Source organism: Sus scrofa, chromosome 11, assembly GCF_054392235.1.
Source record: "Sus scrofa isolate SSC_HxYL_T2T_F1_AM1 chromosome 11, Sscrofa_HxYL_maternal_Yorkshire_Landrace_v2.0, whole genome shotgun sequence".
NCBI classification, from domain to species: Eukaryota; Metazoa; Chordata; class Mammalia; order Artiodactyla; family Suidae; genus Sus; species Sus scrofa.
The window spans coordinates 57,537,175-57,559,244 of NC_139393.1; the positions used below are offsets into that span (position 1 = coordinate 57,537,175).

Below are 22,070 nucleotides of genomic sequence, written 5' to 3' on the forward strand. Positions count from 1 at the left end.
GTTGAATCGGAGCTGTAGCCACCGGCCTACACCAGAGCCACAGCAACGCGGGATCCGAGCCGCGTCTGCAACCTACACCACAGCTCACGGCAATGCCGGATCGTTAACCCACTGAGCAAGGGCAGAGACCGAACCCGCAACCTCATGGTTCCTAGTCGGATTCATTAACCACTGCGCCATGACGGGAACTCCCACAGGTTGTTTTTATATTTATTAGTACTATTCACTTTGGGGACATTAGAAAATTAGTGAATATGTTGAAATTATGAAATATTTTAGATGCAATTATATCACTCCTGGTGCTTAACAAAACTTAACCTAAATACTACAGAAGTATGGTCAGTAGGGCGCCTATCAAGACTACATTAGAGAACAGAAGATTCCTACTCTTATTTGTATATAGTGGTTTTACTTCAGAAGTAGCTAAAATTGTGCCTGGTCATTTTGTTTAAACTGTTCATTTTGCTTAGCAAAACTTTCTTCTTATTTTAAAGAATTGCCAAATAAAATTCAGCCCAAATTTGATCATTGCAGCTTAAACAATAGTCAAGTTTAACCATCAAGTGGCAAACAAGGAAAAGGTTAAAGCATTGTTAGATTGTTATACAGTTGTTATATTTAGCTTGGTTAAAACAAAACGATTGGTGGCATATATTAGCGTCTTACACTTATCACAGTGAAGCACCAGTTCTTCCTCATCCCCAGTTAGAATGCAGCCACATCTTAGCCAAATGAACTATCAGGTTCCTGGAGAGAAATTTACCTGATGCTTTTCATTGACAGAAATTTACACACTCTCGGCAACATGCCTAACACATTGTCCATTCAATTTAGTTTTTATGGGAGTTCCCATCGTGGCTCAGTGGTTAACGAACCTGACTAGTGTCCATGAGGACTTGGGTTCAATCCCTGGCCCCACTCAGTGGGTTAAGGATCCAGCGTTGCCATGATATGTGGTGTAGGTCACAGACATGGCTCAGATCCTGTGTTGCTGTGGCTGTGGTGTAGGCTGGCAGCTTCAGCTCCAGTTTGACCCTTAGCCTGGGAACCTCCATATGCCATGGGTGTGGCCCTAAAAAGACAAAAAAAAATTTAGTTTTTATGATATGTTTCCATAGCATTTGGTTAGTCTTCCGAAGCAATGAGAAAAAGAAAGAAAGAGAGGTCTTGTAGTAGGGATTTGAGTACTTGGGGAGGCACAAAAATCCTTAAGAACTCTAGATTACCATTAATGCTAGAAAAATGGAGAGTAATAAATAAGGTGTTTTTTCAGCTCTTTTTTTTTTTTTTTCTTTAAATAAGTAGTATATTACTCTTTGGGGACTCAACTTAGCCTCATACTACTCTGACACTGGAAGATAATTTTCGAGGGTAGAACATACTGCTAATATTAAGTATTGTTACTGTTATGATTATTAGTAGATTCTTTCTTTTTTTTTTTTTTTTTTTTTTTTTGTCTTTTTCTAGGGCTGCACTTGCGGCATATGGAGGTTCCCAGGATAGGGGTACAATCGGAGCTGTAGCCACCAGCCTATGCCAGAGCCACAGCAACGCAGGATCCAAGCTGTGTCTGCAACCTACACCACAGCTCACCGCAACGCTGGATCCTTAAGCCACTGAGCAAGGCCAGGGATCAAACCTGCAACCTCATGGTTCCTAGTCGGATTTGTTAACCACTGAGCCACGACGGGAACTCCGAGATTATTTCATGTTTAAAGTATTTTCTCATATATTTTCCCATTGCTATGTAGTCAATGACTTAGGCTCACGTCTCTTCTGGAAGTATGTAGAGGCTCTTGGGAGAAGAACTTAATCAGTAAAAATATTGGCATATTTTGGTAGTAATTTACAGTTTACAAAGAGCCTTCACCCACGTGATTTTGCTTCGTTCTTGTGAGGCCTTTCTGGTAAGTTTTACACACCTGCATATTTGGTGCCTTGGAGAGACCAGTAGCCCTACCCAGAGCTGCAGCTGGTACAAGAAGTGGTAGAGTTGGTGCTCTTGATTCATTCATTCATTTATTCCTTCAGAAGTACTTTTGAGGGCCTATGATAGGTTCTCTGCTAAATGGTAAGAACCATACAAAACCAAAAAAGTGTGACCAGATAATAGTTTGTGTCTATTAACCCCAGATTCCCAGTTCATCCCACTTCCTCCCCCTCCCTCTTGGCAACCACAGGTCTATTCTCCAAGTCCATGAATTTCTTTTCTGTGGAAAGGTTCATTTTGTGCCATATATTAGATTCCTTATTTTTTGAATTTTATGTCTTTTTTCCATTGACTCAGTGGAATCTAAGCATTTTAATCAATGTATAATTCATTACATATTAGGAATATTAGCCCTTTGTAGTATGTTATCTGTATGTTTCTCAGTTTATTTTTATTACAGTACATGATTTTTTTGTTTTGTTTTTTGGGTTTTTTTTTTGTCTTTTTGCCTTTTCTTGGGCCGCTCCCGTAGCATATGGAGGTTCCCAGGCTAGGGGTCTAATCGGAGCTGTAGCCACCGGCCTACACCAGAGCCACAGCAACGTGGGATCGGAGCCACGTCTGCAACCTACACCACAGCTCACGGCAATGCCGGATCCTTAACCCAGAGGGACCGAACCTGCAACCTCATGGTTCCTAGCCAGATTTGTTAACCACTGAGCCACGACGGGAACTCCCATGATTTTTTTAAAAAGAGATTTTAATTAATATTTGAACCTACACATCTTTTCATTGAGATTTTTTTCCACTAGTTTTTTTTTTTTTTAATTTAAGTGAGAAAGTCATGGAAGATCTGTAACAATAGACCTGAATAGCTCTAAATATCCCCAGTGTCGATAGTATGGACTATGGCAGGAGTTGCCACAGCAATATATTGCTTCTAAATATGAGAATACAGTGGTCAGCAGTTGAAATTATATGCTGTGGATCAGAGCATACGTGTCTTCAAGGGGGGAAAAGAGATTTTAAATGTTGTTAAAGAAATTAACATACTTGGCTTTCTCCATTTCTTTTGGGAAGGATGAGAAATATTCTGGAGGTTTTTTTTTTTTTGATACCCCAAAATAAGGTCAGAATCTTCATAAACTTATAATAGATGTTACCTTTAGATTGACTAGGATAATCATATGAATTCAAATCATTGAGCCCTATACACTGTGGGTTTAATGGTCACTTTTTTTTTTTTGGACTAATACCATGGAATGTGTTCATTTCAACAGTATTAAAAGACCCCACTCAATAAAAGCTTGTCTTTCCTGACTAGGAACAACTTGAGTTGCCTGTGTTATAAATGATCCACCCACTTCATCTCACCTCCTTAGTTTGTGGAGAGAAGTTATGACAGAAAATACTTTGTTGGCTTGTCAGTGTCTCTGCTTTCTCTGGATGCCATTTGGAGTGACATGTTGGCAGTTTTTCAGTGATCAATCCTAAGTAAGTCAGAGCCGAAATGAAGCCAGACTGTCAACAGACTTCAATTGACCTCTGTGATACTACATGCCATGAGAGGCCCTTTTCTCAGCCAAACAACAAATGTGGGACACTAATTCATAGAACTGTGCTAAGAAGGATCTAAGCTTCAAAATTCATTTGACGATTTCCCTCTCAATACCCTGGTAGGCAAAGTGGAGCACAACTGGCTGAGTACATGGGTACATTGTGTGAGTTGGGTTAGTAATGATTTGTACAAAGAAAAGGTATTCTGCTTAAATAATTCATATCAATCTAGAGGGAGCTCAGTTTTGCTCAACATTTTTATTTGTGACTTGGGAAAAGCTACAGGACAACTCAACAATTTATAGATGGCACAATGGCTCATGTATTTGATGACAGCTTCAGAATCGAAAAAGATCTCAACAGGCTACAGCAATGGCCAAACATCTAACAGGATAAAAATTAATGGGAATGAATATAAGATTCTGCACTGAGGATTCGTAACACCTCCACTCTTGATATGGGGTACAGGAAATAGCATGGTAGCTGAAGATGCAACAGGGTCTTGGCACCATTCCCTTGCCTTATTGAAGGACAATCCCACAATTTGAGATAACAATGTCATCTACCTCCCTTGGAATTTTATAAAATTTGGTCTCCACTTACTGGGGTCAAACATTACAACAAAGGAGATGACAATTTCCCTTTAGACTTTTCAGATCACACTTAGACTAAAGCTTTAAATCCTAGAGACCTCCTTTACTAGAGAGTTGACAAACTGGAGCTCATTAGGAAGAGAGCAAACAGGAAGGGAGTGGGCTTCAAGTTGAGCCAGTGGAGAATAATGTGAGGGGAAAAAATATATATATATACACACACACACACACACACACACACATGACTGGGTCACTTTGCTGTACAGCAGAAATTGATAGGACATTGTGAATCAATCATAATAAAAGGTTTTTTTTAAGTTGAGCCAATAAAGAAGTGACTGGGGATGGTTATACTCTGTCTTCTCTGATCTGGGGAAGTTCCTCAATTGTCCTTTGATTTTTAAGACCTTGAAACGCCTCACATATCTGTTGGCCATTTGTATATCTTCTTTGGAAAAATGTCTATATATCCTTTGCTCATTTTTTAAATTGGGTTATGTAGCTTTTGTCTGCTGAGTTGTATGAGTTTCTTACATATTTTGGATATTTATCCCCTTATCTGATATGAAACTTGCAAATATTTTCTCACATTTTGTAAGTTGTCTTTCTTTCTGTTGAACATTTTCTTTGTTGTGCAGAAGCTTTTTAGTTTGGATGTAGTCCCATTCATTCATTTTTGCTTTTATTGCCTTTCCCTTCAGAGTCAAACCAAAAATATCACTACCAAGACTCATGTCAAGGAGTTCCCGTAGTGGTGCAGTGGTTAATGAATCTGACTAGGAACCATGAGGTTGCAGGTTCGGTCCCTGCCCTTGCTCAGTGGGTTAAGGATCCGGCATTGCCGTGAGCTGTGGTGTAGGTTGCAGACGCAGCTCGGATCCCACGTTGCTGTGGCTCTGGTGTAGGCCGGTGGCTACAGCTCCAATTGGACCCCTAGCCTGGGAACCTCCATATGCTGCAGGAGCAGCCCAAGAAATAGCAAAAAGACAAAAAAAAAAAAAAAAGACTCATGTCAAGAGTGATATTTGAAAACATACCCCCTATGTTTTCTTCTAGGAGTTTTATGATGTCAGATTACATTTAAGTCTTTAACCCATTTTCAGTTGATTTTTGTATATGGTGTAAGATAGGTGTCCAGTTTCATTCTTTCGTATGTGGCTGCCCAGCTTTCCAAGCACCATTTATTGAAAAGACTATCCTTTCCATATTGTATATTAGAGAGTAGACAGTCATACAAAAGATAAAAGGTACATATGTGAGATAATGGATGTGTTAATTCAATGACGGGAATCTTTCACAATGTATATGTATATCAAATCATCAGCTTTTGCACTTTAAATAACTTAACCATTTTGTTAGCCAATTATACCTCAATAAATCTTAAAAAAGAAACATTTTTATTGATATATAGTTGATTTACAATATTATATTAGTTTTAGGAGCATTAGAGTGATTTGAAATTTTTATAGATGATCTCATTTAAAGTTAGTATAAAAAATTGGCTGTATTCCCTGTTTGTACAATACATCCTTGTAGCTAGTTTATTTTATACATAATAGTTTGTACCTTTTAATCCCCCATCCCTATCTTGCTCCTTCTCACCCTCCCCATTGGTAACCTCTAGTTTGATTTCTATATCTGTGAGTCTGTTTCTGTTTGTTACATACATTCATTTTATTTTTTTAGATTCCACATATTAATGATAACATACAGTATTTTTCTTTCTGTCTGACTTATTTCACTGAGCATAATACCCTCAGAGTCCATTCATCTTGTTGTAAATGTCAGAATTTCATTCTTTTTATGTCTGAGTAATATTCCATTGTGTGTGTGTGTTCTGTGTATTAAAACTTCTTTATCCATCTGTTGATGGATACTTAGGTTGCTTCCATATCTTGGCTATTTTGAATTATGCTGCTATGAACATTATGATGCATGTATTTTTAAAATGAATTTTATTACATTTATAGTCGTGCAGTGCTCATTGCAACCCAATTTTATAGCATTTCCACCCTAAACCCCCAGTGCATTCCCCCACAGCCCCCAGCCTGTCTCCTTTGGAAACCATAAGTTTTTCAAAGTCTGTGAGTCAGTGTCTACTCTGCAAAGAAATTCATTGTGTCCTTTTTTTAGAGTCCACATGTAAGTGATAGCATGATGTTGGTGTCTCACTGTCTAACTTCACTTAGCATGATAAGATACAGAGGTATATGTGAATTTCTGGCTGCGCAGAGAGTGGATCCCCTAATCCTCATGCTGGTCAAAGGGCAACTGTACAAACAGTGATACAGTAAATAACCATATGCAAAGAATCTTTGTATCGTTGAGGGTGTAATTACAAGGCAAATTCCTGTAAGGACTACTGCTAGGTCCAAAAGTAAATGCATATGTAGCCTTGTTAAGTATCACCAAATTCCTTTTCAGATATATCAGTTTGCATTTCCACCAGAAATTCAGGAGAGCACCTATTTTCCCACAGCCTCATCAGCAGAATGTATTGGCATACTTTAAAATTTTTAAAATCTGATCAGTGAAAAATATCTCAGTGTTAATTTTGTACTTATCTAAGTATGCATGAGTTTGAACATTTTCATATATTTTAAAATTCAGTTTATAAGCTTTTTTTGACTTGTCCGTGTATGTCTTTCCATTTTTTCTGTCAGAGTTTTGATGTTTTATCCCTCAGTTTTTAAGAGTTCTTAATATATTAGGGATTTCAGCCTTTCATGATATGATACAAATATGTTCCTTCATCGTTTTAGTTTATTTTGCCTATTGGTGTTTTTGCCATGAAAAAAAAATTAGTACACAAACTTATCAAACTCTTCTTTTTTGGCTTCTAGATTTTGAATCACAGTTAAAAAACATTTCCTCGGAGTTCCCGTCGTGGCGCAGTGGTTAACGAATCCGACTAGGAACCATGAGGTTGCGGGTTCGATCCCTGCCCTTGCTCAGTGGGTTAACGATCCGGCGTTGCCGTGAGCTGTGGTGTAGGTTGCAGACGCGGCTCCGATCCCACGTTGCTGTGGCTCTGGTGTAGGCCGGTGGCTACAGCTCCGATTGGACCCCTAGCCTGGGAACCTCCATATGCCGCGGGAGCGGCCCAAGACCAAGAAATAGCAAAAAGAGCAAAAAAAAAAAAAAAACATTTCCTCCATCTAGGTTAAAGAAGAATTCGGCATTGAATTTGTCTAATATTTACATGGTTTCACAGTTTCACCTTTTTTTTTTTTTTTTTTTTGGTCTTTTTGTCTTTTCTAGGGCTGCACCAGTGGCATATGGAGGTTCCCAGGCTAGGGGTGGAATCGGAGCTACAGCCGCCAGCCTACACCACAGCCACAGCAACACCAGATCCAAGCCACGTCTGCAATCTACACCACAGCTCACGGCAAAGCTGGATCCTTAACCCACTGAGCAAGGCTAGGGATCGAACCCGCAACCTCATGTTTCCTAGTCAGATTCGTTAACCACTGAGCCACAATGGGAACTCCAATTTTCACCTTTTGATAGCTTTGAGTTTATTCTTGCATATGGTGTACAGAATGGATCTAGTTTTGTTTATTTCTAAATGGCTACTCTGTCATTATTTAAAAATTTATCTTTTCATAGTTCCTGTCGTGGCACAGTGGAAACAAATCTGACTAGGAACCATGAGGCTGTGGGTTCAATCCCTGGCCTCGTTTAATGGGTTAAGGATCCAGCATGGCCGTGAGCTGTGGTGTAGGTGGCAGACGTGGCTTGGATCTGGCGTTGCTGTGGCTGTGGTGTAGGCTGGCGGCTGTAGCTCCGATTCGACCCCTAGCCTGGGCCTCCACATGCCACAGGTGTGGCCCTAAAAAAAGCAAAAAAAAAAAAAAAAAATTGTCTCTCCCCCAAGTCATTTGAGCTACTACCTTTATTTTATACTGAATTTACTTAGGTACTTGGGACTACTTCTAGAACTTCTTTTCTATGCCACTGGTCTATTTGTTTTATCATACACCAGCATAATAATGTTTTGATTATAGAGGTTTTATTGTATGTTCTAATGTCTGACAGTTTTTATTTCCCAGTGTTTTTATGAGCATTCTTCCATGTTTGTTATTCCATATAAACTTTAGTATCAACTTCTCTAACTTCCTTTTAAAAAGCCACATCATAGAATTTTAATCTAACTATAAAAGCTTATTGGCAGATAAAGTTGAGCTCAAAATCCTTTAACAGTCGAATCTGTTGGAAGGCAGAATGTTGGGCATTTCTATTGGTGGAGATATCCAAGCACTGATAGACTTGGACTACCTCTTCTCAAACATTATGTGCTTAGGAATCACCTGAGGATCTTGTTTAATTTCATCACTGTGGTAGAGGTAGAAGAATTATCCAATCACTAGAATTCACAGACACTGGAACATACTGGAAGCAAAGTTTAATATCACAAGAGTCTTAACAAATATAAATATGCCTATTGTTAAGCCTTGTTTTGTGCAATTGGTTTTTTATTCAACTAGATAATAGAGTTACATAAATTTTCACCTGAATAACTCCTCCCTTTATTTGAAAACTAGCAGACCTTGAATCCCATAGAAACAGCAAAGGACTTGAAGAACAACATTTGACCTGAAGAAGAGTGATAAAGCACATGAGTGTTGGAATCAGAGAATGGTTTTTAAATCCAGGTTTTGCCACTTTTGGGGCAAATTTGAAAAAAAAAAATTATTAACCTACCCAACTCCAATGTTTTTATCTATCAAAGAGGGTAATCATAGACTCTGCCTTCCAAGGCTATTGTGAGGATTAAATGAGATGACGTCTGGAAGGCACTTAGCAGAGTCCCGTGTAAGTGGTGGCTATTACTGAAAGTTCATGCTCACTTGGGGATAGACCAATGGAACAGAGCTTTTGTCTTTGGGTTGCTCCGCATGCCTGTTTGTTAGGGTCCTATTATCTATGAAGGATTAAGCTTTATTGCCCTCCCAGGAAGTCCTGATTGACCAGCCTTGGGCTCTATCAAAATCACAGGAGCTGGTAGTTTACACTAGAGATCCCTAGCCACAGAGATCTGATATAGCAGGCCTTTGAAAGGCAAAAGCTTTGAGTTTAGTGTATATAGAACTTTATCATTTTTAGTTTAACATCTGGCGTGTGGAGTAGGTGACTCTTCTCTAGATTATTGATCAGGCAGAAAATCGTATCTTTTTTAAATTTTCAGCCATTAGTTAATCCGAAATATCCATGAGTTAGTTAAGAATGCCAATTAGTAGTCTTTATTTTTTAAGGGATCGAACCCGCAACCTCATGGTTCCTAGTCAGATTCATTAACCACTGAGCCACAATGGGAACTCCTTTATTTTTTAAGGGTTTTGCATATTATAGCTTTATATTATGTCACTAAATTATTCTCATTTCTAGTCTCTATTCTAATGTCTTTTACATGCTGTGTAATGGCCTCAAAGAGAGTACCTAAAATATACCTTCCCAAGAAAACAACTAGTTTCTTATGAAAGGAAAACAGGGAATACCATGAGCACATAAACACACATACACACACACACATACCAAAGAGACAACTGAGCTCTACATGACATAATCATTTAGTTTTCTATGCACAGCAACAAATAATAGGGATATAGTGAAGGTTCAATGAAGATTTATTAAAAGAATGAATAGAAGAATTAGTCAATTAATTAGGTGGGTATAAAGAGTATTACAAACTTGCACAGATGTGAGAGCGTATACAGCCATATGCTACATACTTTCTGCTAAGATCTCTTTAATTATCAGAGCTGCATGTTATTTTGACATCATGCAATAAAGCCTTCCTTCCCTTTTTCCATAAATACTGTTGCTGTTTTAAGCAGATAGGGGTTAATAAGTGATTCTACCAGATATTTCTTCTTCCTGCAGGGGTAGCAGATGTACACAGGGAATCAGTTACTTAATTCCCCTAATCACCCATTTCTTCCCTCCCTCTTCATTCTGTGCTTGGAAACTTCAACATCCCCCAGTGTGCTAATAGCTGACCCTGGAAACTGGCAGAAACCAAAACCTTCTCTTGAAAGCAGCAGGCTCCATATGGTTGCTTCAAGCATGGAGGGTGACCCTGCCAAGTCCCCTGCAAAGGGATTTCACAGAGCAGAGAGACAAACGTGTCCCTTTAAATGTTAGTCATTGAGCCAGAGAGAAGAAATCGCCTTCCTGATGAAAGGCAGTTAAAGTACTTTCCAGCCTCTGATCTGCAACCTATAGGAAGTTTTGTATGATGGCAGCTCAATGCCAAGCATTAAACATAAATGTAATCATCAGATGATTAACTCTAAAAGTCTTCCCTCAAAAAATGATAGAGCTGTCAGTTACTATCGAACATACATATGCATTTTTTAAAACGGGGAGACCAAGAATAACTTTGAGTGGAAGAAACCAGCCCCATTCTACATGTGTGTGAGGGTAACGGAGGCTATGACATAGCATAGGAAGTCAATGGTGGAGTTATTATTATTTATACATGAGTAAAGATTACAAATGCAAGCCCCAGCTCAGATCTCTCACCCCCTGGATCTGTGAAACCTGTCACTCAGTCTCCCGCGGTGTGTCTTCCTGTCTCCGAGCCATTGGACCACCTGCTGCCAAGACTCTCATCTACTGCATAGCCCGAAGGCCTCGATGATAACAGCATTGATTCCAATGTACATCTAATTACTTCTCATAATCTATTCATTTCACAATAGTGTAGTGAAACATCTGTCACATCATAAACTCTTTAGTAGCCTTATCAAACCACCAAAACACACTCTGCTGCCAGTTGGCAGCTTCCTCGGTTTCCCGTTTATTAATATGATGCAAACATTTCTAGTCCTTTTTGCAGCTTTAGATGAATTTCCCCAATGACCAGTGAAGCAGAACTGGGCAAACGGCAGTTTAAATGTCGGTATATTGCCTATTGAGGGACAAATCCGGATGTCACACAGAAATCAGTTAAAATAGCATCATTTCCTTGGAGGGATCATCTCTAAATAAAGTTCTTTCATTCATAACAGTGAAATACAGAGCTCTTTCCTTGGCTTCCATGTGTCTGATTAATCTACTCAAATAAGCCACAGAGACATTATCACCTTAGACTAGGATATTGGACAGGAAAGCCTGTTACCTTCAGATGTTTAACTTTACCTTTGGGGAAATTATGCTGTCTTGTTTCTCTTCTTTTTAATTTTCTCTCATCACCCTTCCTCTTCCTCCTAATTCCCTTTGCTCTCTACCCTTTTGTAGAAAATCTAGTAAAGAGATCTATCAGGTCACAGTTGAGTCACAAGTGCTGCTATGTTTGGTGACAAAGTCTACAAAATGCTCTAGGCGCCACGGTCATACAGCATCTTCCACAAAAGAGACTGATCCCCAGGTAATGATTGTTGGTGAACTTACTTGTGCTTACCCTCCGAGCTCCAGTTGAACATCACCTGCTTCAACAGCTCTCCCAGGGAAAATTACTCAATCCTCTCTTTATACGCTCATAACAGCTTGACATCTCTACTCATGCACTTAACATAATGATTGAGAATCACTGGTGTGCATATCTGCCTTTCTCTAGATAACAAATCCCTCAAGGGTAAAGACTATGCCTTTTTCATGTGTGTTTCCCTGGCAACTCCCTGGGTGTCTGGCACCCCAGACAATGTCAAATTCATAGACGTAGAAAATTTTCTAGTTCACTTAAGAGAATTGAAAAACTGCAGAGAGTCAAGAGTTATTTTACATTTATTATGAGCAGTGTTGGTATAATTCTCTAAATACAACTCTAATAATTAAATAGCAGTGTCTACACCTGCTAGGTGCTATCCTAAGTACTTCACATAGGTCAATTCATTTCATCCTCACAATAATCCTGTGAGGTCAGTACTGTTATGACCCACATCTCAGGGCCAAGGCATTGAGATACAGAGAGGCTGAATGCTTTGCCCAAGGTCACACAGCTGTAAATGGTGGAGCTCAGCTGTCTGGCTCTAGGGTCTCCATTTTTAGCTCTTACACTATATCACTTCTTCAGTAGCTAAATGGTCCTCTTGTTAACTACAGATGGTTCTTATATCACTTGGTCAGTTATTCTTTCTTGAACAATTCCAGAAGACCCATAGATAGAGGGAGGGAGAGAAAGAGAGCCTGTTTCCCAAGCTAAACATCTAGATATATATGTGGCCCTCTTTATTCATGATGTTTGCCAAGTGAATTCAGCACTGCCTTTTGCTATTACAATAAGAGGGTCCATTTTCCATGTCTGTAGAAGAAATTCAAGCTTTCTTCCATAATTCCAGTAAAGCCTTGAAGAAATCTTTTCTGATATAACAGCTAACTCCTGTTAATATACTTTTTAAGAAAAATTCCTTCTAAGAAGTTATAGATATTAGAATGTTCTGTACATATATTCCTGGACTCTACCAGAATATAAATTCATTTCCCATAAAGCATTAGATAGTCACAGAATAGTTGTGGCCATTATTATCCTGGATTGAATTTAGTGCTAATGACCCAGAGATGCAAGACATTGTATCATATCACAGATCCCCTAAGAAAAAAGTCCCTGAATCTCTAGTGGTCAAAGCTAAAGGGGTTTGTCAAAGCTAAAGGGGTTTGTCAAAGCTAAAGGGGTTTGTCAAAGCTAAAGGGGTTTGTCCTTTTCATTGTCTTTCCATAAAATGTATGGCTTACAGCTGCATGTATCAAAAGTGAAAAAAAAAAAAAAAGTCTTCATGTACTGAACAGGCTAGATTTCCATTTTAGAACATCCTATCATAGTGCCCTGTAACCTGGCCTATTCCAAAAATCATAAAGCCTGGAAGGACCAGGTTTTGGCATGGCAGCAGAACTAAATGAAAACGTGACCATTACAGTACTTTGGAAGGGTACAAATCCATGGTAAACGCCACCATCCTGGACTTAGCATCCATTTGTAGTGCTTGAGAGTTCAACTTATTTTTTCAAGAGGAATATACGCAAGAATTCACCTAGTCACAGAAGGAAGGCTGTAAAGATCAGTGATTAACTGCTGGGATCTGGCCTCAGATAGACTTCAGTTCAAAACTTGGTTCCGCCTTTAAATAAGTGGATGGAAATCTTTGCTGGGTACCCTTCCTAAATCCCAGTTTCTTTATTCAAGTAATGAACATGATAACAGTACCCATCCCAAAGGACTAATAGGAAGAAAGTAAAGCACTTAGCGTAAGATACTACAGATGAAGGTCATCCAGTGCTGTTATTATTAACATATCTCCATGTCAAAAAGAAAATGCAAAAGAGGGTCAATGAGTTCAATGCCAACACTAGACTTTATTCCATTTCTTTATGTTTAAAACTAAGACAAAGTCTTGAGTTTGTTTAGCATTTTACAGGGCTCTTTAAAAGTATCTTTAATCAGAAGGCTCTATATTTTAAAATATTGTCTTACAAAGAAATATATCTCTGGGAGATGCCCACAACAGTATAGGATTTGATTCAACTAGTTACACGTTAACTGATTTCCAACTCTAAGTTCCTGAAAATGGAGGACATAAAATAATGAGTCACAGACATTGCCCTAAAGGAACAATCAGTCCAGTTAAGGACAAGGAATTTCAGCTCGTGAAACTTCTAGAAAGCAACACAATGTGGCCGAATAATGAGGTGTAGATGGGATGCCAAAGATTATTAATGAGGACAGTGTGGGCAGTGCAGGCTTAGGAAAGGAAGGGTGATCATGAGATGAATTATCAGAGGAGGCCCCTCGGGAGCAAGTAAGAGAGAGCCCAACTTTAAACGATAGGCAAGAGGTAGGTAAAGAGCCAAGTAGTGGGAAGTCGTTCCAAGAGAACAAGAGAACTTCTGACTCCTACAACTCTCCAATCAATGTAGTTGGCTTGTTCAAAGCAGAGCATGCCAGGACGCATGTAGCTGTCCATTCTTGCCTATTAATTCTTGCCAGTTCTTCATGTGCAAATTCATGAGGATTTCCATGGAGGAAGGGGAAAAAGTCATATATAGAGGGTCTACTGAAGCTAGTACTCCTCAATCCGTGGTTATCCTATGATCCAGATTATAAAATTTGGTTGCTCAAGCCTCCAACAATAGTTCAAAGAAGGAGTTCCTCCTGAAAGCTCAGCTTGACTGTGAAGCCTTTCTGATGCATAGAATTTGGGGAAGATGCTTTTCTCCTCTTAAATGGCCCTTGATTTATAGACATTTAGAGAAGCATAGATCCCATTAAAATAATGCCATTCTCCTCTTCTTGCAAAGTAAGGTTTTATTAGGAACGGTGGAATAACTTAAGGTTCGGGCTGTCATACACTTTTGATATCTGCAAACATATCTGTATAAATTGGCATGACTCATTCCACTCTTAAACAGCCCCTGTTTCCATACCTTAGCACGATCCTGTATTCCAGGCACATGCTAATTGCATGAACACACAGAAATTAACCAGTAGATTAGTGAGTTAAAAGAATGAAAAATTAAGGGACTCTTTTGGATAGTTTTTTGGTGTAGTTAACTGGGACTGCTCATCTGTATGTCTGCTGAAGAAACAGTCTTTTGTTAGCTCAGTTGGTGGGAGGGTTCTTGAGAGAGAAGGACCAGCATCATGGTCCTTCAATTTGGTATCAAAAAATTTGGACATTTTGGGATCCTGGCTAATCATAAGAAAGTTTCCTCTCCATCTCAAGCCTCAGCTTTAAAACCATGGGTGGGCACTTCTCTACACTCCTCTTCTGTGGCTGTTTCTCTTTTTCTATCTCTGTGGTGGCTGCTTTAGCCCTGCAGATCGTTTCTGAAAGGCAGCCTCAGGTCATTAGCCTGCTTTGTCCAGGATGGACAACTGAGCACTGGAGAACGCCATTCCTGGTGGCAGTCCTCCTTAAGATAGTGTTAGGAGGGGGAAGAAGGTTCCAGGGGTCCCTCCAGCCGCATGCCTCTCCCATCTCCCACCAGGAACAGAAACAGCTCAGGATATAAGTCTACCTTACACAAAGCTATGACTCAGATAGACTTGGGCCAAAAAGCCAAAAAGTTGAGAAACCCAGGTCCTGGCAGAAAAACATCCAGATGGGTAAGCAAGTGAAAGTGAAAAGGGGGAAGAATATCTTACAAGAGTTTAAGGAAAGGAAGAACTACGGATACGGTGAGGGGAAAGGAAAGTTGAGCTGGCCAGGATGGGAAAACACAGATCTAAATGAACTCGGATCATCTTCACTGTTTCTTCTTTACCATCTCATCACAGAGGAGCAGGGGGCATCCCAGACCACCCCCTCCCCTGCTCTCCATCTCCTGGCTGCCTTAATTCCCCTCTGCCTGGACCACACCTTGACTCTGCCCCATTCTCCAAACCACTCCTCACACCACTCCTGCCATAGCCTCTTCTTGGACATCAAACAATGAACCTACAACTCCTTCTCATTTATCGCCTGGAGATACATGGAGACTTTGGGGCAGAGCTGGTGGTAGAGAAGGCTTGTGAGGTCCTCCTCAAAGGAGAGTTGAGCTCAGAAATGTGGGCAGAAGCCAAGTAGAAAGCAGTTCTCCTTAGAGAGGCATAATCTTCCTCCATGATTTATAGGTCATTTATTCTCATTCCAAGAGCCAAAGGACCACCATCTCTGTATTGATTTCTCAGTCTTCTCTGTGACTCTAAAATAGTCATTGTCATTGCTCAAGTGCTTACTCATAACATGGGAAAGTGCAGAGGAGTTGTAGCCCAAAAAGAGAGGAGGGCCTGAGCCGAGGCTTGTAGGAGAGGTTAAAGGATCTGATGAGTAGGCAGGAGACACTTGTGGGGTGTGAGTAAGGGGTTACCCATTAAAACAGGACAGTGAGGGGTGAATTGAGGAAAATGAAGAATTGAAATGGTAAGTTGGGGAAATACAGAAGGTAAATGCAGATTGAGGGGCTTCTGGCTAAATGAAATTTACTTGGACCCTTTCATGCTCAAAATATTACAGATGATGCAAAGTTTAGTGAAATATTGCTCAGGTTTCATTCACCCAGGTTTCATTCTATGGGATAGAAATGATGTGCACACCAGAAGCTGTCCTTCAGGACAGAGTGAAGAAGTACCATAAAATCAGTATCCACAAGGAGAATTCAGAAAACAGAGGAGAGGGTGAATTCCAATATCTAGAAAAGTCACAATCTGGACTATGAATAGCTAGGGCTATCATAAATGAAAATGAAATTGGAAACAGAGGGCAAGACTTCCCAGGTAGAAAGTGCAGTGCATGCAATGCATTGGCGGCGTTGGGGAAAGACATGGTTGGGTAACTTCCCCGTGTCTCTCACTCATCCATTCATTCAGGGAACATGAATTGGGTACCTGCTTTGTGTCAGAGCCTGAACCAGGCACAGGAGAGATAAAATGAATCCTGTTTGATGTCTGTGCCAAGGCTTTCTAACACCACTAAAATCAGGATGTGTGGAACGGATTAGAGCCTGATTCCAAAGGGCCATGAATGCCAAGCAAGACACCTGAGATTTCTTTTGTGTTTTCTATAGCTATGTCCCATTCCCTGATGTGAGGAGGACATTACCATACATGTGTTTTGAGACAGTAACTCTGGCAAAAATATAAACCAAAAGAGTTCTTGATAAACTTTGGTGAGTTTGTGATGGTTCAGGGAACAGGAGAAAGCCTAGCTTTATCGCATTTACAGAATCCAGATGGCCAGCAACTAGTGTAGACAAATGAACCTTTATGGAATGCCAGGATATTTCAGCTTGAGTCTTCATTGTGTCAGGCACACGGGTAGTTGACTTGTCTCTTCCCATATCATGTTGTCATCCTTTGTGGCCTCAGTGCCCAATAGTAAGCACTTGTGGAGATGAACCATTTTCTGGGTTAGTACACTGTCAAATCTTTGGTAAGTCTGGATTTCGTGAGCCAAGCCATGACTGGTGAGTTAAAGGGACTCTAACCAGCCAGTGATTCTCCTGGGTTGGGGCCAGGAGAAAGATGGATTCAGGGGCTCTCAGGGGATCTCGGGGCGATAGGCCTCCACCATTACATCGGCTCCCTAACTTTCCTTCTAAGCTTCCCTGGAGTACATTCTCCTCCTCTCTAAAGCCGTGGCCAGAACTGCTGATTTAATATATTTGTAGCCTCTGACTCTAGCTGTTTCATTCTAATTCCGTACCCAGAAAAGATGGAAACATCTTCATTTTTCTTTACGATCTATCACACTGTTATAATAATCACATATCGTCCTTTAATGCCATCATTAAGGATTCGCCTCAGCCTTCACTTCTCCAGAGATAATAATTCCAGATTTTATTGCTGTTCTTCATCAGCACTATTTAAAAATTTTAGCAGTGGCTTTTTAACTTTCCTCCCCAGATTTTGACTTTTGCAGCCTATTCCTCCTTTCTTTGAAACACATATTACCCTTAGGTGGCCTGCTTGATTAGAGTCAGAAAATCATGACTTTAAACTTGAGTCAGGCACAGTTGGGTGAAGGAGAAGGCAAGTTATTTAAACACATGGTGCTGTAATTTTTCTAGCAATAAAATAAGAAAGAAAAGAAACAAACAAACAAAATCCTGCCTTGCGAAGGGACCGTGAGATTTCATGCAATGTATGTAAAAGTATTTCTGTTAGTGAACCAAACTCGAGTCCTCTCTCCCACACACAGTAAAGCCAATCTACTGACATGAGGTTGTAGTGAAGGAAAGTGTAACACTTATTGCAGGGCATCAAACAAGGAGTCCAAGTAGCTGGCTTAAAGGACCCTAATCCCCCGATGGCTTTCAGGGGAAGACTGTTAAAGCCAGAGTGAGGGAGAGGGTTGTAGGGTGTGTGATCAGCTCATGGACAGTCTTCTGACTGGTTGGTGGTGAGATATTCAGGAGCTACCATCAACCTTCCAACAACTCTGGGGTCTATGTACTTGTTGGCAGCATACAGGTTACTTCTGCTTTGTTGGGGGTTTAGTATCTGCAAAACAGCTTAAAGGATGTGGCTCAGAATATAATTTATTGCCCTTGAGGAGAAACTAAAGGTTTTTGACTTTGTTCCATGGCTAAACTATTATTATTTTGTCTTCCTTGAGTGTTTTTCTTTGTTTCTGCACCTGTTCACTACTCTGATTAGATTTATTGTTTGGAACTTGGGGACGGCCTACAAGGCTAAAGTCTTTTGTAAACAAGAGGCAGGTGAAGGACTCAGAGGGCATCTGTCACAGCCCCATAGAGTCTTGCTGGGTTAAAATTCCAAAAGGATAATATCCTTAGCAAATGCAGCACATTTAAAGAAATAATAATAATAGTAACAATAATGATAATGATAATGAACTAGTGGTACAGACAGTGGATTTCAGGCATTCTTTTGCTCGTCCTTCCAGGAGCAATCACTCCAACTTTCTCTCCACCAGCCAGATTCTGCCAAGAATAAAGAGGAAACTCTTAAGCCCTTTATGCCTTCAACGAAATATTTACTTAGCACCTGCTATGTGCCAAGCATTGTTCTAAACACTAGAGATATTGCAGTTCTTATGGTTATTGGGAAAATATTGGATAATGATAAGTTATTTATTATAATCATGATTGTTGTTTTTAATCATAAGATGAATTATGTTACAAAGTAAAAAGATACTAACTTTGAGCATGTTCAAATATATCCTCTTTATTTGAAAACTATTGCAAAGGAAATCCATATTTTGTCCATATGAATTTTAGAAGAAATAGGTTTTATTTTATCTATAAACTTTAATATATGCATTTTGTTGACTGCTCATCTTTGCTATACTTCATTGTAGATTGAAAGGGGAAGAATGGAGGAGGGAAGGGGAAAAAAGAAAGTGAATGTTTATCGAATGCCAAAATTCTTCTAAGTGCTTTTACATCAGATTCTTAAACATGCCCTTCATGTCTTATCATAGAATGTGCGGGATCCCCCAACTATTTCCTCTGCCATGAAAATCTACCATGGATCAATGACAGTGTGTGGTCTTTTCTTGTTCTGTAACTTAAAAAAACACCTTGACATGATTTTCCCATTGAATCCAGTAGAGGGAGGATTCTGTCACATAAAGCTGACACCAGATACGTTTTCCCCAGTGGAATGGAGGGTCGTAGTTTCCCAGAGAGGTTGGCTCACAGATAAAGTGCAAGAACTGACATTTTTCCTCTTTCACTGGTGCGATGTCTCCCTGGCCTCCACGTCCCATTCCCTCTAACTTCTTTTTACCCCTGGATTCAGCAGGTCTTCCACTCCATTCTATTCGAGTTTCATTCTATTATTAATTCTAGAATAGAATGGATTCCAAATTTTGACTATGTTGAACCATCCCAAGAGGGCTTTATTTCTGCAGTACCCAGAGGACTTAATTAGAAGCTACTTTCACCTCTTTCTATCTCATGCTATCTCGAGGGAGGGGATTTAGTGGCAGTACTACGGGAAATCCCTGAATAAACTTTTTTCTTGACTATAACTATCATTTATTGAAGAGTGTGTAGACCTTTGCTTTAATATTTAGAGACTCCTAAGGGAAATTCAGGTAGTGGATTTCAGACATTCTTTTGCCCTTCATTCTAGGAGTGATCATTAATTTCTACTGGTCACAGTCTTCTAAGAATCATGAGGATGCTCTTCGTTCTTTCATGCCTTCAGAAATTTTTAAATTAGCTTTTACTATGCGCCAGACACAGTTTAAGGTACTGAGGATACTGCATGTACTAAGTTAAACAGTAAAATCCTTGCCCTCATGGAACATGCCTACTCATAGAGGAAAACATGAACAAGAAAATAATTTCAGATACTGATAAGGGCCGTGATTATATATATCAAGGGGAATGAAAGGAGTAATGAGAAAACACTAGTTTCAGCAAGGCCTATCTATCTGTGGAGCTAATATTTGAGAAGGGGAAGCTTTAGGGCAAAGAACCTGCGAAAAGAATTTTCAGACAGAAGAAACTATAAACATTTAAGCCCTGAAGCAAGACCAAGTGTGCTCAAGGCACAAAGACAAAAAAGTGAACGTACAGATAACATCTGAGAGTTAGGTAGGAAACAGATCAAAAGGACCTCGCAGGTCTTGATAAAGGATATAAATTTTATTCTAAGTGTGCTTAGTAAGGCAATGGAGAATTTTTAAGCAAAGACATCTAAAAATATGACTTGCAATTGAAAAAGTCACTGTAGCTACTGTATGGGAAACAGTCTTCAGGGGGTCAAGGGTGGGTACAGATGGAAAAGTTAGTGGTGGTCCAGGCAAGACACAGTGGCAACTTGGCCCAGGGTGGTGGCAGTAGAGCTAGAATGTAATAGGCTAACTGGTGTTGAATTTTCGCGATAGGACTGATAAGACTCAGTTGGATTTTAGGAATGAGAGAAAGAAAGAAACAGGATGACCATAGCCCCAGGAAGGATATGGCAGGGAGTTCTGTGGAGCTGAAAACTACTGAAGGCGATACACATTCCTGGATGAAGACACTCTCCTCTGGACTTGAACAGCACAGAGTTCACTTTTCCGAGATGGAACTTATCCTGTAGTGTGTGGTGAAAGCCTGTCTCTCCCACTTGGCTGAGAGTTCCCAGAGAAGGACCATATCTTACTCATCTTCAATAACCGAGTTAATGACTACATGAGAAAACAAATAAATGGGGAAGATTTACCTGTTTCCCCCCATATATTTTTTTTTCTTCTCATGCATTTACACAGGCTAGTGATACATAAGCCAGATTTTTCCCTTCTGTGGAAAACAGGGCAGTGTATTCATCTTGTTCACCTGGGAGGTCTCAGATAGAGATTGTTCAATTATAGGCAGAGGAAGAAGATGGGCAAGAGAAAATTATTCTTTCTCACCACCTATTTCCTCACAATTCCCCCCACAAGAACAGTCAGCTCGGCTTGTGTTTTTGATAGTGCCTCTGCTTTTGTTTGGATGTGGAGGCAACAGAGAACAAACAGGAGTCATTACTATGTAGAAATAGTGTGTGCAATGCACTCAGCACAGATCTGGCTCATCATAGGTGTGTAATACATGGGAGCTATTGTTATTCAAAAAGTGGCCATCACTTGTTTCAACTGATGCTTAATACTGCTTTCTGATTTTAGTATTTTAAAGGTGTTGGTCCTTTTTTCTAGAACATTCTATTGAGAAAAAACTTTTATCATATGAGTTTAATATGTTTAAAAATGTAGGCCAGGTAAGGTGGCCAAAGAATACAGCACCAAAAGTTGGTCACAAAACTAGGAAATGACTCATTTTGTCCCCCTTCCCTGGGCACTCACCATGTATCAGACACTTTGCTTGAGCCAAAGATAGAAGATGAGTGTGACACACACCTTGACCTTAAGTCTCCCAGTCTAGGAAGACTGTGATCAATTATGTCTCATGGAAGGGGGAAGGGGTGCAGGGGAGGAGAAAGAATCAAGAAAGATTGTACAAAGAAGATGAAATTTGAGAAGCACTTTGAAATATGACCAAGAGGACAAATATGGCAGGGCAGTCTGGCTGGAGGGAAACCCATATGTCATCAATTTATTTGAGAGACACTGAGGCCAATATTCCCATGGACTAATAATAATGTTGGTACTTTATTATGAAAACAGAATTTTTATCTACCATTCATTATTTTTTTCCTTAAGTTGAGATATAATTGACATATAACATTGTATTAATTTTAGGTGTGTAACATAATGATCTGATGTATATGTGTATTGTGAAATAATTACCACAATAAGTCTAGTTAACATAGGTGTTAACTAAATAGAGTTATAATTTGTGTGTGTGTGTGATATAAACTTTTAAGGTCTACTCTCTTGGCAGCTTTCAAATTACCATACGATATTGTTAACTATAGTCACTCTGCTGTTCATTACTTCCTCAGGACTTATTTTATAATCGAAAATTAGTACCTTTTGACTACCATGGTATTTGATTTCTATTCAGCAGTGCAGATTGGTGATGCTAATAGATGAGTTTTTGTTGAACTACTTTCAATGGAATAGTCATTGTACTAGATTTTATGAGATGTTTGTTATAGGAGAATAAATTATCTGGTC

The 22,070-nt window shown here is 39.6% G+C and overlaps 1 protein-coding gene across 3 annotated transcripts in view; it reads right to left on the bottom strand.

Moving 5' to 3' along the window:
* LOC146398640 (uncharacterized) overlaps positions 1-22,070 on the bottom strand; it is a 246,506-nt gene that overhangs the window by 31,817 nt on the left and 192,619 nt on the right. For 2 of the 3 annotated variants that reach the window (XM_084982033.1, XM_084982030.1), the window contains one exon: positions 13,355-18,441. The exons of the other annotated variant lie outside the window; for it this stretch is intronic. The gene's annotated coding sequence lies outside the window, so the exon portion shown is untranslated. Of the gene's footprint in view, positions 1-13,354; positions 18,442-22,070 lie in introns of those variants that run through there. 3 annotated transcript variants of the gene reach the window in all.